This window comes from Microcaecilia unicolor, chromosome 11, assembly GCF_901765095.1.
Source record: "Microcaecilia unicolor chromosome 11, aMicUni1.1, whole genome shotgun sequence".
Lineage (NCBI taxonomy): Eukaryota > Metazoa > Chordata > Amphibia > Gymnophiona > Siphonopidae > Microcaecilia > Microcaecilia unicolor.
In genome coordinates, this window is record NC_044041.1 from 117,268,140 (window position 1) to 117,286,321 (window position 18,182).

Below are 18,182 nucleotides of genomic sequence, written 5' to 3' on the forward strand. Positions count from 1 at the left end.
TATTTGGATTTATTAACCACCTTTATGAAGAGATTCACCCAAGGCAGTGTGCAGCTTGACTTAAAACTTTCAATTTTATTAACTGTATAATAATAGTAAAATGCAGATCGTTTGCCTTGTTGCTTTCTGGGACCCTAATAATAGTAAAATGACACAGTAACATTGTAGATAACAGCAGATAAAGACCGGTATATTCCATCCAGTCTGTTCAACAAGATAAACTCATAATGTAAGGTATTATGTGATACTTCATATATATACCGTAGAAGTTTGTCCGGCACTGGCCTTGTTCTCCAACTACTGAAGTTGTCTTCGAGGCTCCACTCCAGCCCATCCAAATCTGTCCAGCCAAGATCAGGGCACATACTATAGAAGTCTGCGTGCTTTTGTCATTTAGACCCACAAATGATAAGAGCACACAAATTCCCCAGAACAAGCCTTATGGTGAAACGGGAACCCCATTGGGAATTGTGAAGATAAGTGCTGCATAATATATTATTTTTACAGAATTGTTTTTTTTCATAAATGTTTCACAAAGTATAAGGAAACATTATAAAAATTCAAATTCAGGTTTTTGGCCAGTGATTACAAGAGAGTCTGTTGTGACTATTATATTCTCAAATGGACAAAAGTCCGCAGACCATTTCTAAGGTCTTTTCCTCCCTTTTTGTATTTCCAAGAGTGATTTATTAATGCACGAGATATATTCATTCTTTTTTTTTTTTGTTTGAGTGTAATACTACTTTAGTTTTTGAATGAATCCCTCCTTTTGTTTTGTATTACATTTTACCTGCCAGACTTTTTGACCATTCTTCTAATTTTTGGAGATCTCTTATCATTAATTCTCGTTGTTTCTACTTCCTATATTAACAGCAACTAAAGCCTAAGGTTTTGGAAGTAGGGGGATCCTTTTTTCTTAAATTTCCTTGTAAGTATCTTGTCAGTCATGAGGATAATAGCTATGTTTTTTGGGGATCCAGTTCAATTGCAAAGTTTTCTGGTGGATAAAGAAGATCAGGAAAATATTTAGTTTGTTAATGAAGACTTAAAAAGAATTGTTGTTAGCCTTCTCTGCTTCTTGTTTCTTATTTTACTTTGAATTTTGTTTACTCCACCAGTTGTTAATGGATGATCTCCGTAATGTGGGTAGATTTTAACTTTTTTTTCTTTGTAATACTTATTTTTCTTGATACATTTCTTTTTTGAATATATATTTGAAATTGCAAATAAAATTAAAAAAAATTAATCTGCCCCAGTACCGACTCCCCCCCCCTCCCCCCACTTCCCGAGGCACTCCACTGCTCACCTTCCTTTTCTCAGAGCAGATTCCATTTACCACCACCCTCTGCCAGTTTCCCATCCAGTTCACCATTTTGGGTCCTAAGTTCAGCCCTTTCGGCTTATTCATGAGTCTTCTGTGAGGAAATGTATCAAAGACTTTGCTGAAATCTAAGTAGATTACATCTAGTGCATGTCCTTTATTCAGTTGTTTATTCACCCAGTCAAAGAAATCAATCAGATTCATTTGACAGGATTTTCCTTTAGTAAAGCCACGTTGTCTCAATTCCTGAAACCCATTCAATTCTAGAAAGTTAACTATCTTTTCCTTCAGCAGCAACTCTATTATTTTTCTTACCACCGACTTGAGGCTTACCGACCTGTAGTTTCCCACTTTTTCCCTGTCTCCGTTTTTATGGACCATATCAGCTTGTTTCCAATCCCGTGGAATACTCCCCTCTGTAAAGATGTATTAAATAAATCTTTAAGAGGTCTCACCAGGATTTCTCCGAGCTTCCTCAGTATCCTGGGATGTATCCCATCCGACCCCCATTGCTTTGTCCACTTTCAGATTTTCAAGGTGTTTATAATGCTTTCTTCCGTGAACACTCCATTCCCAGATATAGCCTCGGAAGCCGTCTGTGGTCCTTCCCCAGGATTTTCTTCCATGAACACCAAAGAGAAGTATTTGTTTAGCATATTTAGTACATTTTCTTTATCCTCGTTACTCTCCACATAGCTATTCTCAGCATCTTGTCTTTCAGTTCCATTCCTAGCTTTTCTCCTTTTCCTAATATATCTGAAAAAGGTCGGTGGTGGCGTACCAAGGGGGGGGGCGGTCCGCCCCGGGTGTCGGCGGGTGGGGGGGTGCTCCGCCGTCTCCTGCCACCACCCTGCGTTTTTTTTTTAATCCATTCAGCGAGGGACGCAGGCAGCGCTTCGTGTCTGCCCTGCTGTGTGCTTTGAAAAAAGAAAATCGCTTCGCTGGCGTCGGGCCGGCCTTCTCTCGCTATGTCCCGCCCACTTTTGAGGTAACTTCCTATTTCCTCGAGGGCGGGACATAGCGAGAGAAGGCCGGCCCGACGCCAGCGAAGCGATTTTCTTTTTTCAAAGCACACAGCAGGGCAGACACGACGCGCTGCCTGCGTCCCTCGCTGAATGGATTTTTTAAAAAAACACAGGCTGGTGGCAGGAGAAGAGGGCTCTGTCGCGCTCTACGGAGGGGGGGGCTCAGATGGGAGAAGGAGGTGGGGGAGCTCAGAGGGGAGAAGGGAATTGGGGAGGGGTGGGGGGAGCTCAGAGGGGTTCTCAGAGGGGAGAAGGGAATTTGGGGAGGGGTGGGGGAGCTCAGAGGGGTTCGCAGAGCGGAGAAGGGAACTGGGGAGGGGTGGGGGAGCTCAGAGGGGTTCACAGAGGGGAGAAGGGAATTTGGGGAGGGGTGGGGGAGCTCAGAGGGGTTCGCAGAGGGGAGAAGGGAATTTGGGGAGGGGTGGGGGAGCTCAGAGGGGTTCGCAGAGGGGAGAAGGGAACTGGGGAGAAGGGAACTGGGGAGGGGTGGGGGAGCTCAGAGGGGTTTGCAGAGGGGAGAAGGGAATTTGGGGAGGGGTGGGGGAGCTCAGAGGGGTTCGTAGAGGGGAGAAGGGAACTGGGGAGGGGTGGGGGAGCTCAGAAGGGTTCGCAGAGGGGAGAAGGGAACTGGGGAGGGGTGGGGGAGCTCAGAGGGGTTCCCAGAAGGGAGAAGGGAACTGGGGAGGGGTGGGGGAGCTGAGAGGGGTGCTCAGAGGGGAGAAGGGATTGGGGGGGGGGGGGGGGTGCTCAGAGGGGAAAGGGGTCTGAAGCTGGAACTGGGGTCTGACAAGGGGGCAGGAGGGAGAATGGGTCCATGCCTGGGGCAGGTGGGAGAATGGGTCTGGGGCTGAAAAGGGGGGGATGCAAAGCATGTGGTGGATGAAGGGGGCTGGAACTGGGGGCTAAAAAGGAGGGTATTTGGGATAAGGGGGCTAGTGCTGGAACTGGGGGCTTTAAAGGGGACAGGGAGAACTGGCTGGGGCTGAAACTGGGGGCTTTAAAGGGGACAGGGAGAACTGGCTGGGGCTGAAGCTCAGGATTGGTGAGAGAAAAGGGCTGGGGTTGAAACTAGGGGCTGAAAAGGGGACAGGGAGAAGTGGCTGAGGGCTGAAGTACAGGACTGATGGGAGAAAGGGCTGGGGACTGGTGGGATAGTGGGGCTGAAAAGGGGGGCAGGTGGGAGATGTGGGCTGGGGCTGGAACTAGGGGCAGGTGGAACTGGGGCCTGAAAAGGGGGGGCAGAGAGAGGGGACAACAGACCCTGGATGGAAGTGGGGAGCGTGAGGGAGGGCAGACCCTGGATGGATGGGAGAGGGAGGGCAGACAGATTGAAGGGGCAGAGGAAAGGGCAGATGGTGGGTGGAAGGGGGAGAGAGGGCAGACAGTGGATGGAAGGGGCAGAGAGAGAGAGGGCAGACACTGGATGGAAGGGACATTAGAGAGGGCAGACACTGGATGGCAGAGAGAGAGCAAAGACAGATCCTGGATGGAAGGAAGACAGTGAAAAGAAGATGAGAAAAGCAGAAACCAGAGACAACAAACTGTAAATATATATTTTTATTATTTTGCTTTAGAATATAGTATTGTAGCTGTGTTGTTTATAAATAGAACATGTAAATAAGGTAATCTTTTTATTGGACTAATTTTAATACATTTTGACTAACTTTCGGAGAACAAAACCCCCTTCCTCAGGTCAGGATAGGATACTGTAACAGCACTATACTGTACTGACCCGAGGACGGAGGTTTTGGCCTCTGAAAGCTAAATGTATTAGTCCAATAAAATGGTATTATTTTACTTTTTATATTTGTTTTATTTCTATTTGTTAATTTGTAAAGTGGTGATTGGTACTTGTTAGGTTTTTTTTTTCAAATTTACATCTGCTGTCTTTATATTTTGCACAGTACTAGGGGACAGTTTCTGTGGTGTTGCATTGTATGCAGAGTCTGGCATTGGGGGTTCAGTTTAATTTTTGTCTAAATAGAAAGTTTATGATTACTTATTCTATAGTGGATTAGGGTGTATCTGTGTTTGTGAAAAAGACATGGCTTTCAGTTGACATTGACTGCAGGATCTACGATCTGTACTATTCTGTCTGGTTTCGTTTTACAATAGGTGAATTGATGTTCTAGTGCTCACTGTAGTGTTTAAGATGCTTTCCTTTTCCTTGTGTGACTCGTAGAAATGACTGCTTATGGTATGGTAGAATTGCTCTATAGGTCCTGAGTGTTTTGTATTCTCGGTATGCCTAGTACTGGATTTGGGGGGGGGGGGTGTTAAAAAATGACCGGCCCCGGGTGTCAACTACCCTAGGTACGCCAATGCCACCTCTCTTTACATCTTAGCCATTTTCTTCCCTTTGTGCTTTTGCTAGCTTAACCCTCCATTGCCCCATGTAAGCCGCATTGAACCTGCCATGAGTGGGAAAGCGCGGGATACAAATGTAACAAAAATAAAATAAATAAGGAAAGGACAGGACATGAAGAAGACCAGAGTAGGGAAGAGAGAGGATGGAGAATGTGCAAGAAGCAGGGAAGACAAGAGCTCTGGATCCCCTCAAGATATGAGAACCTCCCTCCTGCTCCCTTGTCCTATTCTTGACAGCTCCTTTTCCTCACCTACCTAAAGAGGATAGGATTTGATATACCACCTTTCTATAGTTATAATCAAAGCAGTTTACATATTATACGGGTACTTATGTCGTACCTTGGACAATGAAGGGTTAAATGACTTGCTCAGAGACAAAAGGATCTGCAGCAGGAATCAAATCCGGTTCTCAGGCCACTGCACTAACCATTAGGCTGCTCCTCTAGTCCAACTAGCTAAAACCCCCCAAAAAACAACATTAATTAAATAGATGCACAAGCAAGACTGAATAAGTATTGTTATAAGGTAAATATATTTTCTTTTTTAATATGCAAGATAATTTAAATTACACAAATGTAAAGGCCATCTGTAAACGTGTTCTACAGTAATTTGATGGATGGACAGAAGCTAGAAAACCAGAAACCTTCCAGCAGCCATTCCCAGTGCAAATCTATTTCATGCAAATTCATTGTAGATATTCTGAAAACCCAATGGGACTAGATGTGCCCTGAGGACTGGGTTGGGAATGGCTGCTTTGGATGGTGCTGTAGCTAATTCTCCATGGTGCCAACATATGTACTCTTCGTCCAGCAGCAGCACATGCCACAAACCATGCCTCAGGCAGAGGAACAGAAAGAGGTCCATAGCGTTTGTGCCAACACTACAAGCAAGCTCAAAGCTCATGAGTCAGCAGTTCCTGCCTGCTTTATGTCAGGATGCATAAAATTAAATTAAAGATTAGCAGGTAGGAAGTGCCACAGGGTCATAGGCGGGATCCTGCTTGTTCTCTGCTTGCACACCTTAACTAAGAGACAGGTAGAAAGAATCTGGGAAGACGGGACAAATTTTGGATTTCAGTTGTAGCCAGAACTGATTTTTTTAGGGGGGCAAGGTTAACATGGATGGGCTGTGGGCATGCAGGTTTGGGCCACGCTAGATATACGCTTATCAACAAATAATGACTTAAAAGGAAATTCTATAAGGCGCGCTTAAAATGCCAATTTGTACGCCAAGGGCCAGATTCTATATAAGTCACTTCACTGGCTTCCGATCAGGTACCGCATCCAGTTCAAGCTTCTCCTACTAACCTACAAATGCACTCAATCTGCAGCCCCTCATTACCTCTCTACCCTTATCTCCCCTTACGCTCCTACCCGAAACCTCCGCTCACAGGACAAATCCCTCCTCTCTGCACTCTTCTCCACCACCGCCAATTCCAGGCTCCGCCCTTTCTGCCTCACCTCTCCCTATGCTTGGAATAAACTTCCTGAGCCCATACGCCAAGCCCCCTCCCTGCCCGTCTTCAAATCCTTGCTCAAAGCCCACCTCTTCAATGTCGCCTTCAGCACCTAACCATTATACCTCTATTCAGGAAATCTAGACTGCCCCAATTTGATTGTCTGCACATTTTGTCGATTAGATTGTAAGCTCCTTTGAGCAGGGACTGTCCTTCTTTGTTAAACTGTAGAGTGCTGCGTAACCCTAGTAGCGCTTTAGAAATGTTAAGTAGTAGTAGTAGTAGTAGATAAGGAGCCTAAAAATTCCGAGCGGTAAACATTTCCGGTTAAGCGTATTCTATAAGCGGCACCTAGATTTAGTTGATATCCCAGCACCTAGAATTACGCGCCTCCATTTACACCAATGAAAATGTGGCGTAAATCCCTGAGCATAGATTTACGCACATTGGGCCGTATTCTGTAACTACGCATGTAAATTTTGGAACGCCCATGAAATGCCCATTTCCCTGACCATAACCACGCCCCTTTTGAACTGCACGCATTAGAATTTAGGCACAGTTCATTATAGAATACGCTTAGCGAGTTGTGAACATAAATTCTTTTTTTTTTTTTTATTATTTAAATTTTCCAATATATCACCACTTAAAGTGAATATGCAATCGGCATTATTTAACATTAGGAAACAAAAATGATAAGTATATATCTTTACAGCCCATTTGTCCACAAGTTAAAGAAATTTAATTCCAAGATTAAGGAAATTTAAAACAGTTCCTAAAAAGCCCTTCGTCTCATCTGCGTAGGCCGTGAGAGATCTGGAAAGATACGGACCTTTGAGCCCAAAAACAGATTTTCTAAGTGTCTCAACGAAAGCCGTAGTACGGCATTCCCATCAGGCTCCAACGCGAAAGTGGCAAGCAGAGTTAACCTCTGAGTAACTATTTCTAATGAGCTTTCTAAGAATGAGGTAAGATTCATTCCCTCCCCTATTACCTTTTCTAATTCCACTATCCAGCTTATTTTTGAAGGAGATCGCCGGCCATCTTCCGACACAAATTGGGAGATGGCCGACGATCTCCTAAAGCCGGCCAAATCGGTATAATCGAAAGCCGATTTTGGCCGGCGCCAACTGCTTTCCATCGCGGAGCCGGCCAAACTTCAAGGGGGCATTTTGGTAGGGTAGCAAAGGCGGGATGGGGGCGTGCTTTGAGATGGCCGGCTTCACCCGATAATGGAAAAAAGAAGGGCGTCCCTGGCGAGAATTTGGTCCACTTTATTTGGTCCCTTTTTTTCAGGTCCAAGTCCCAAAAAAGTGCCCGAAATGACCAGATGACCACCGGATGGAATCGGGGATCACCTCCCCTTACTCCCCCAGTGGTCACTAACCCCCTCCAACCCTCAAAAAAACAACTTTAAAAACTTTTTTTGCCAGCCTCTATGCCAGCCTCAAATGTCATACTCAGGTCCATCGCAGCAGTAGAGAGGTCCCTGGAGCAATTTTAGTGGGTGCAGTGGACTTCAGGCAGGCGGACCTAGGCCTATCCCCCACTACCTGTTACACTTGTGGTGGAAAATGGGAGCCCTTCAAAACCCACCCTTAACCCACTGTACCCACATGTAGGTGCCCCCCTTCGCCCCTTAGGGCTATGGTAGTGGTTTATAATTGTGGGGAGTGGGTTTTTTTTGGAGGGGGCTGTGGGGATCTCAGCACACAAGATAAGGGAGCTATGCACCTGGGAGCAATTTGCGAAGTCCACTGTAGTGCCCCCTAGGGTGCCCGTTTGGTGCCCTGGCATGTGAGGGGGACCAGTGCACTACGAATCCTGGCCCCTCCCAAGACCAAATGCCTTGGATTTGTTCGTTTTTGAGATGGGCGCCATTGGTTTCCATTATCGGCGAAAACCAAGGGCGCCCAGCTCTAAATCTGGAGATCTCAGCATTTAAGTCGACCATCTTTAATGTTGACCTAAATGTTGAGATTTGGGCACCCCCAACCGTATTATCGAAACGAAAGATGGACGCCCATCTCGCTCGATAATACGGTCGGCCTCGCCCGTTCGCGGCACCGTCCTCGGAGATGGGCGCCCTTAGAAATGGGCGTCCCCGGTCAAAAATGCCCCTCTATATCTTTTTTGATATGCGGTGACCAGAATTGCACACAGTATTTGAGGTGCAGTCACACCATCGATAGCAATACAAAGGCATTATAATGTCCTCATTTTTGTTTTCCATTCCTTTCCTAATGATACCTAACATTCTATTTGCTTTCTTAGCTGCCGCCACCGCACACTGAGCAGAGGGTTTCAATGTATCATCAACGATGACACCTAGATCCCTCTCCTGGTCGTTGACTCCTAATGTGGAACCTTGCATCAGGGTGTTCTGTCCTCCGACACCTTGCACTAGTTTATAATGTGACTCTAAAATGTGTTTAATGCCTTTACTGTTATTCTCACTTCTAAGGATTTTTACTGCTGCAGTCCTCACTGCAAAGATGTGTGAAGAATGCATTGTGTGTAATGTAGTTTCACAGGTAGTGCAACCACACCTGCCTGTCTGTATAAGAACTGTTACTATTGGTCTGTGCTGCTGCCTAGACCTTTTCTCTTTCTCAGCCAAGCTTGTCTACCTGCTATCATTTCCTGGTCATTCTTACTATCTCTGTCCTGAGAGGTCAGACAGGTATGACCTTTCCCTCCAATCGAGGGCTGTTCTCTAGGACCACCCTTGCTACCTGATAACAGGCTCTGTCCTCATTGGTCTCTTTACTCCCTCCTCCCTGGGCCTGTGTGAGCCTTCTTGGCCTCTCTCTCTCTCTCTCTCTCTCTCTCTCTCTCTCTCTCTCTCTCTCTCTCTCTCTCTCTCTCTCTCTCTCTCCATGAGGCATTCTCCATCTTGCTTCAGACAGCACTTGTCCTGCTAAACTCCTTGGAACGAACTTGGCTTTTTACCTTGAATATATTTTCCTAATGAGATATTGCATTTTCCAGTCACCTAGCTCTGAGCTACTTCTACCTGTTCAACTATTTTCCCATCTCTGCAATAAAGCTGCCTTTGTTCAGATTTCTACCTCCAACCATTGATACAGCTCTCAGAATTACGGAGTCTCTGTGCCCTGGGGCAAAACTTCTGAACATCTGACTGTGAGTAAATTATCTGTATTTATTCAATAAAGGAAACTTCAGAAAACAAAGAGACTTCAGGTGTGTGCTGGTGTGCCAAGGTTATACTTCAAGATATTGAGACTTCACAGTTAACAAGTCTTAGGAGGCTTGACACACGTAGTACCTAGAGCAGAGTAGGGGTGACAAAGAGAGAAAACCCCAAGTTAGTAAACAAAAACTTGACCATGAAAGAAAAGCTTAGAATCTAAAATCACACCAATGGTGATCCCGTACACTCCTATTCACTCTCTTTGCTCTCTTGATTCTCACCACCTTGTTCTTCCTTCCCCAAAACAGATTTACTACTATCCCTTTAAGAACTCATTGGGGCCGATATTCAGACTACAGGAGGGAAACCGGCTAACTCCCACAGTCAGCCTGGATATTCAGTGCCAGGTCATTTCTGGTGATTGGCATTGAATATCCAGTTTATTTTTTGCCAGTTTAAGCTTAACCTGCTAAGGAGTCCTTTTACCAAGCTGCAGCAAAAGGACCCCTGCAATGGCATTGGTGCACGGGTTTGATGTCTCGGCTTCTTTTGGAATGTAGATCATAATCTTCTTTTGAACAAACTGTATGACATTGGTTTGAGAGATATTGTATTAGCGTGATTCACCTTGTATTTGACAGATGGAACACAGCAGGTCAAAGATGGTGAGAAAAACTTCACCAGCGATTCTGCAGGTGGGTGTTCCTCAGAGATTTCTGCAGTATTTACCATATTATTTAACATCTACATGTTCCCGTTTTGCATATTGTTGAATGATCTTGGAGTTGAATGCCATTTTCATGATGACGATATTCAGGTCTTTGTACCAGTTCAGGATTCTTTTGAAAGTACTTTGAATAGAATTAAAACATCTACCCTGTTTCCCCGAAAGTAAGACATCCCCCGAAAATAAGACCTAGTAGAGGTTTTCCTGAATTGCTAGATATAAGGCCTCCCCCGAAAGTAAGACCTAGCAAATTTTTGTTTGAAAGCAGGGCCGCCGACAGCCGGACAAGGCCGCCCCCGGGCGGCCCCCCCACCCGAGATCACCGCCTCCCCCCCTCCACCTGCCCTCCGTCGCTCCCGGAACTAACCTTAAATGCCTCCTTTCACCTTCGCAGCAAGCAGCAGCAGGGCAGACCTCTCCTTTCTTCCGTGCCCCGCCCTCGCGGACGTTATGTCAGGCGAGGGCGGGACATGGAAGGAAGGAGTGGAGTGGCCTGCCCTGCTGCTGCCAACCCCGATCCAACCCCAATGTTTCCCCGAAAAATAAGACAGCCCCTGAAAATAAGACCTAGTGCATTTTGGGGGGCAAAAATTAATATAAGACAGTGTCTTATTTTCGGGGAAACACGGTAGATTATTGTAATGTTCTCTATCTTGGCTTGTGTTCTAAATTGCTAAGGAAACTTCAAATTATACAGATCATCTCTGCGAAGTTGATCTCTAGACTTATAAACATAGTAGCATATCTTCTTACACTCCCAAACTTCATTGGCTTCTGATCAATAAATGATTTTTATTTAAAACTTCTTGTTTGTTTTTTCAGATATTGTAGGGTAGCACATCTGAATTGCTGATAAACATTTACTGTAACTCTACCAAGATTGTCATATCGCTTAAGTAATCAGATGATACTTCGCCCTCCATAGGCGGTCAGTGGCCCAACTGTTTGGGGAGGCTAAAGGGGGCGGGGTTAGGGGTGGGGCCAGGGGTGGAGCTTACATCCATAATTGTCTAACACAGAAAAAAATAAGTAAAAATAAAAGTCACAATTAATACCATTTATTAAAGTTAGATATTAGATATGTATCATATGACAAAGAATAAAGTGGTTGCTCAAAGCATATACTAATCACAATCGCTCAACTGCAAAACACTATGCACAAATTTGTGCAAAAACACACTCAGAACCTTACTGTACCATAAATATTACACTGGGCAGACCCTAATACACCTTAGAATAATGTCTGTACCTTTCTGCTACATTTTCTTGGTCTGGGGTAACTCAGGTGTCCATTTTCATAAATCAAACTTACATCAAACTGTCCTATTATTTCTATAATCACAAGAAATTGATTTCCCTCCTCCATTTGGCAATTATGAATTTTTACATTTTGTAATACAGAAATATTTAACTGTACAAAATAGGTGCAACAAAACTAATGTTTGTTTCAAGTTCTGCCAACCAACTGTAGATCCCAAACTAGGAAACAATCCTTTTTTCCACCGTTATCAAATGAATGTCCCTTCATCTCTCAAACCCCCATGAAAGAAAACTGAACTGGTCGCTTTCTGTGCATGAATAAATTATTTGTGTGTGTATGTGTGTGCTCTCCTCACTTTGTACAAATTTCGTCCTTCCCGTGAACTGAGCCACCCATGTTGCACTTTTGCTTCACTTCAAAAGCAGCTGACGTAATATGAGGTCCCGCGACCGCTCGGATTTTGGTGGGAGTAGGCACAATGTACTCACGGGTGGCGGACTGCGCTACTCCATGTCCTTTGGCCCTGCTAGAACGATGGGCACCTTCTCCGACCACCGTTCATCCATTCTCTTAGTGCACAACTGAGCCTGGAGCTTCAGCTCCGCACTGCTGCACCTCCAGCAACAGTCCATCTGTTAATCATCTCTCTGCCACCCCTCTCCTCTCCAATCACTACTGATCAAGGGCCTAGGAGCCAACTTTTCAAAATGATTGGGGGTGCTGAATTTTTCTTTTTTTCACAGGTGGTGCATTCCCCTGCCCGCCCCCTCCCTCTGTCTCCCCTGTCCCTCCCTCCGAGTTCCAGGCCTCCGTCCCTGCCTCTGAGTTCCTGCCCCCCCTCTTACTCTCCCAGTTCCAGGCCAGGCCCCCTCCCCTCCCCCTCTGAGTTCCAGGACTCCCTCCCTGCCGCTGAGTTCCAGACCCCCTCTCACCCTCTCAGTTCCAGACCCCCCCCTCACCCACCCTCCCTCCCTGTTCCAGGCCGCCCCCCCATCTCCCTTCCTCCTTCCAAATTTAAAAGTCACTCATCTTACCTCCTCATCGGAGGAGTTACATCTGCAGCAGCAGCAGCAGCCCAGGAAAAAGCATGCAGGCAGGAGACTCAGAGCTGTTCCGTCTGCTCTCTCTGAGCTCTGGTCCTGCCCTTGCATAAACAGGAAATGAGGGCGGGACCAGAGCTCAGAGAGACCAAACGGAACAGCTCTGAGTCTCCTGCCTGCACGCTTTTTCCTGGGCTGCTGCTGCAAATGTAACTCCTCCGACAAGGAGGTAAGAAGAGTGACTTTTAAATTTCGAAAGGGAGGGGGGACGCCCTGCAGGGAACTCCTGCCAGCCCGGAAGTGAGTCACGCAGCCCGTGCAGGGGAGGGAGAGAGCGAGGAGAAACCACCGCAGGGCGCTGCAAAAAAAGAGAGCGGACTGGCTGGGGAGGCGTGGAGGGGCATAATGGAAAGAACGTCCAAGTACGAATTAGGACGTTCGTAAGAAACCGTCCAAAATTAGACATGTACTGTAAAATCGAAAAATAGTAAGGGCGTTTTTCGATAATCGATTATCCCTGTAGGAAAACAATCAAATGAGGAGCGCATAAGCGTGACTAAATTGGGCGCCCTAACACGGTCGATTATTGCAGGTGCAAACGACCAAATCAGAAAGTGTGTAAAATAATGTACATAGGTGTACCGCAAGTACAGTACATGTTGTTCTGGCCATCCAGGTACGGGAAAATATGAGGAACGCGTATATGCGTCAACAACAGAAAAATCATGCTGCTGCTGCACCCATATTTTCCTCATATGTGCCCATCTGCATGTCCGGACCTGCATGCACTGTACACCTACTGAATATGCAGCTATATGCATATTGTGTATATGTGAAAAGGGTCGGGTGGGGTGCGTCATACTCATCTATATAAGGCACGTTCCGCACACATAACCAGGCATGTGCACGTCAAAGACGTCTATGCTTACGACGGCGTCCACGTGCTGATAGGGCCATATATGGGATGGTCATCCATATATGGAGCTGTGCATGAAACGACGTCCCTCACGCAAGGTCGTCTATATAAGGCACTTGTTTTCCAACATGTGGAAAAATGGCGCAACGACGAGAGCCCAACTTCGGACAGGAGGAGAGCCTGCTGCTGGTGCGCCTGTGCCTAAGGCACCGGCACAGGCTCTTTGTCCAGCACCACCACCTGCCCCCCAGGCTCCAGGCCATGTGAGCCTGGTCCCGTATTAGGGACAGGCTTGAAAGGTAAGGTTATGGCCCACCCCCCCTCCTGTACCTACACATATAACAGCTCCATCATCAATGTTACCACCAGTAACTGGAGTGTGCATGCAAGGATAATGAGTAATATAGGAATATGCACAATATCACTAATAAAATGTATGTTATTGAAAGGACGGCCATTCCCACATCCCTACAAGAATGTATTTCGTTATTTATGTATATCTTGCCTGTGAAGGCCACATTTCCAATCCCTCTTTGCAGCCTCTATATGGCTTACAACACATCCGAATAGTGGAAACATGATACCAATTAAACGTATACCATACTTTATAACATGGTAATGATAACACATATAAAGTAGTTTTACAAGCATACATTATAATGCATACAAACGGTACTTTCTGGCCTCATGGCCACCTCTATGGCATCATCTGCATAGGAACCAACTCGGTGGCTGCTGTGGGTGCTTGAGCACCCCCAATATAAAAGAAATGCCTTGTATGTTTGGAGGGAGGGAGGGAGGGGTAATCTCCACTGGGGGTTGCACCCCCCAAAATGGTAAAAAGATGGCTCCTATGTATGATTCAGTACCAATGGAGGTGGTCCCCCCCCCCCCCCAAACACTGTTGACCCTCTCTCTCTGCTATTTGAATAACAAATCAATGTGTGCAGAGGACAAAAAGGACCATCCCCTCCTGACCCCTGCTCTACAAACTTATATCTTACAGACGCTTCGGAGTGCACCGGGACCTGGAGTCCCTGAGGAGGCGGTTCCACCGTGTGCGGCGTGAGAGGCCCGAGCTCATCCGGGCGGTGCGACGGCACCTCAGGGCTCGGCGTAAGTATTCAAAAACAGGACACCTGTACAGATTGCTAAATACACGTCTTGAATAATGCCAATGTGCTGTACAATATCAATTCCCATCCATGTGGCTAATAGCCAACGAGTAAGTAATAACATATCTGTCCCAGATCAAGGATGCAGGTTGCAGGGGTCCTCCCATGAGTGTGGCTGCAACTTCCGACCATCCCCCTGAGATGAATGAGATGATATGCCTCACTTTACTATTCCCCTTTCTGGGGTGGCTGATTAGTGTGTCCTGGTAGACCTGCCTGAGGCCCTACTTTTAGTGGATGTTATGGCCTAACTCACATAAAAGTTTTGTGCTCAACACCCTTCCCACTGCCCCCCCCCCCCCCACCAATAAAACCAACAACAACTGCCCATCAACCCCTTGTCGCATATCACAATGCAAACATGCTGGTCAGCAATGAATGTGGTATGGCAACATGTCCTGTGTGGTGTGTGTCAGAGGAGGTTCCAGGGTTTTTTGTCATGTCATTTGATGCAGCTCAGTCCCCATGGGCATAGGCCACGCCTTACCACACCGTTGCCCATCCCCCATCTCAGGCCACCCAGCTACTGCACTATGCAAGCCATGTTGTATGTGCTGATCTCAATCACACTCCGTTTACATACACAGGGCTCCACCAGCAGTAAGCCGAGCGTGCAGATGAAGAGGGCCACCACCTGCAGGAGGAGGAGAAGGAGGACAAGGAGCAGGAGCAGGATCCAGGGCAGGGAAGCCACGTGGAGGAGGAGGAGGAGGCAGCGGCCCCAGCACAGGAGCCGGAGGAGGAGGAGTCGGCGGGCTCGGAGGAGGGGGTCCTCGTCATAGATGAGGACTATATGGAGGCCCCCTCCCCACCTGTAACACCAGAAGAGCCCTCTCCCTCCCCTCGGCCATCCTCATCCCCTGCGGGACCTCAATCACCTGCCCCACCGCCTTCCCCTGGGTCTGCTCCGTCCTCTGGGCCAGCTCCAGCCCCTGGGCCACCACCACCAGCCCTAGGCGCAGGTGCCATGATTCGCCTCCTGCAGCAGCTGGTAGATGGCCAGCAGCAGCTGATAGATGGCCAGCACCAGCTGCTGCAGGAGGTCCGAGCCCTACAGCAGGGCAATGAGCAGCTCCAGAGCCCACTAAGGGTACTGCTGGGGCTGCTCATTGCCCTGCTACAGAGGGCCTTACTCAGAAGGCGTGCCCGCCCTTGACTTAAATGGGGGGGGGGGGAAATTGTTGGGGTTCTGTGTGGGGGGAGGGAATTGTTTGGGTTCTGTGGGGGGGGAGGGAATTGTTGGGGTTCTGTGTGGGGGGGAGGGAATTGGGGGGGTGTGGAGGGAATTGTTGGGGTTGTGGGGAGTTGTGGGGGGGAGGAGGGCATTGTTCGGGGTTGGTTTGTAGGGGTGGGGGTGGGGGGGGAAATAAATGTTTTTGTTATACTTTAACTATCAGGGTGTCTGTGTGTTTGTTTCCCTTGTGCATTACATATAAGCAAATGGTGCTGTTGAGTTGAGAGGAAGCAGGCAGCAATATGCATAGCATGAAATGTGCAGTGTGAATGAGAAAGTTGATGTATGTGTGAGAATGTTGGCCATACAGAAGGCCATCTGTTCATTTCAACCTGCATGGCCATATGTGCAGGGGAGGTGGGCCAGGGAGGCTGGATGGATATTAGTGTTCATGAACACAAATGGCCAGCCAGCCTCTTTCCCTCCGTCCCCTCCACCATACTGACCCACAACACAGAGTGCCATCAATAAGAGATTAATTGTGTAGCACGTGTGATCTCCCAAGTAGACATGTCCACATAACCCCAGGTAGCACATACACAGTGTTTGCTGTCTGATGGCCAGACATCTTTACCCACAAGCCACATTGGTGGGGGGGGGGGGGGGCCAAGAAGGACCTACAAACAGCTGGCTCATATTTTCACATTCAATACATCAGCTATGGTATATAGTGCTGAGGTGAAAAGGGGAAACAATGGGAAACCCATTAGATGGATGGTTACTTCATCACAGTTGCAATGTAATACTTGTGTTACAGACGCTGAGCCAACTGACAGTGAAGTGACTTGCCTTAGGTGGGAATTGAACCGGCAACCTTGTGATTATAAGGCTGGTGCTCTAACCACTAGGCCACAGCAGCCACCAGGCTGTAGCCACCTGCAGGTACTTTGGGTTGCGACCTGTACACAGAACCCTCTCCCTCACCACCACGTCTTAAGGCCTCAGTAGCAGTACCTGTAGCCACCTTGAGCATTTTTTCCAGGCTACCAATTGTGACAAAATGTTCTTGTTCCCTACCTATGGAGGAATTTAGGAAGGTGTTCCATAATGTGCTAAACACATCCATTGCATATATCATTCCCCCTCCCCCTCCTATGCAGCTTCAGAATGGGTGGGCACTGCATAAATGGGGACTGGGGTTCACCACATAAACAAGGAAGATGGAACCTACCGGGAACCAATACAGCAGCTCCAACAGCTGGCCCACACCACTGAGGACCTGCCAACCCCACAGTACAGTGCACAGGAACCTGGTGAAAAGACAGCCAGCTAAGAGTTGACTCCAGACTACATACAGTGAATGCACACTCCTTGACTATGAGCACAAAGAGAAGAGATGGCAGACAAATGAGAGCTTACCATGAACGTCTGTTTCAAGACTGTGTAGTGCGCCTTTTATCATCTGGAACATTAGCTGCACATCTCTCTTATTGAAATGTCCCTTACCGAGGGGTGCTTGATTTGGGGCGAGTGTAGGAATATCGTCGGCCCCACAGACTGCCTGTTACAAGCAGGCAGAGAGAATGGGAGAAAGTAAAGGAGCCTCATGGGATGTGGAAGAGTGGAAACGGAAGGCGTGGTGGCTGAGGGCCAGCAATAATCCCCCCCCCCCCCCAAATACACAGGTGTACCCAAACATACATTGCCAAAACCCTGTAAACGATTCTTAAGAACAACCGGCAAGGTCCCAGTGCAGGAAATGGCGGGTTAGATGGCAATGAAGAAAGGGAAGGCAGGTGGGGACGCCCATAATTATCTACCCATAATCGAAATCATGTGCTCCAAATCGCTATCTGAGCTGGGTACGCTTAGGAATTATGTGTATAATTGAAAAAAAAACACCCATATCAGACACGCCTATTCTCCCGTGTCAATGGGCGTTCTTGGCGACTATATAAACGCCCACTCCGTATTTTCGAAAACCCCATTGGTACAATGCCGCCGTGTCAGCCCCCAACCCGGAAGGGTAACTTTAGCGACGGTGAAGTGGAGCTCCTGGTGCAGGAGATACAACAACGGCACCGGAATCTGTTTGCTCCCACAGGGCAGAGGCTGGCTGCAACCACGAAGCAGCGGGAATGGGAGGCAGTACGGGACAGCCTGAATGCTGTGTACCATCGTGGGAGAGACGTGGAGGACTGTAAGTGAAAGTGGCGGAAGCTGAGGAGGGATGTCAGGAGGAAGGCGGGGGCCAATCCCCCAGGACATGACACAGCCAACCTCACCCCCATGGAGCTGATGGTGCACTCCCTCCTACCCCAGGAGGGCATCCACGGGATTGGCTCCCTCGACACCTCGGCCCAGGCTGAGGACTCAGGTAGGTTTTTCATTATGAAGTTGGGGTATCTGTTGTGCTGTAGTACACTTGTGTTATAGAAGTTGGGGCCAGGGGGAGGGAGGTGAGGAGTGGGGGGCAGGAGGAGGGAGGTGGGGGGGGGGGGGAGTGTCTGTGGCTGTCTTTATGTACAATAACAGGCCACCTTTATGATGGTGTTGTGACCTGCTAACC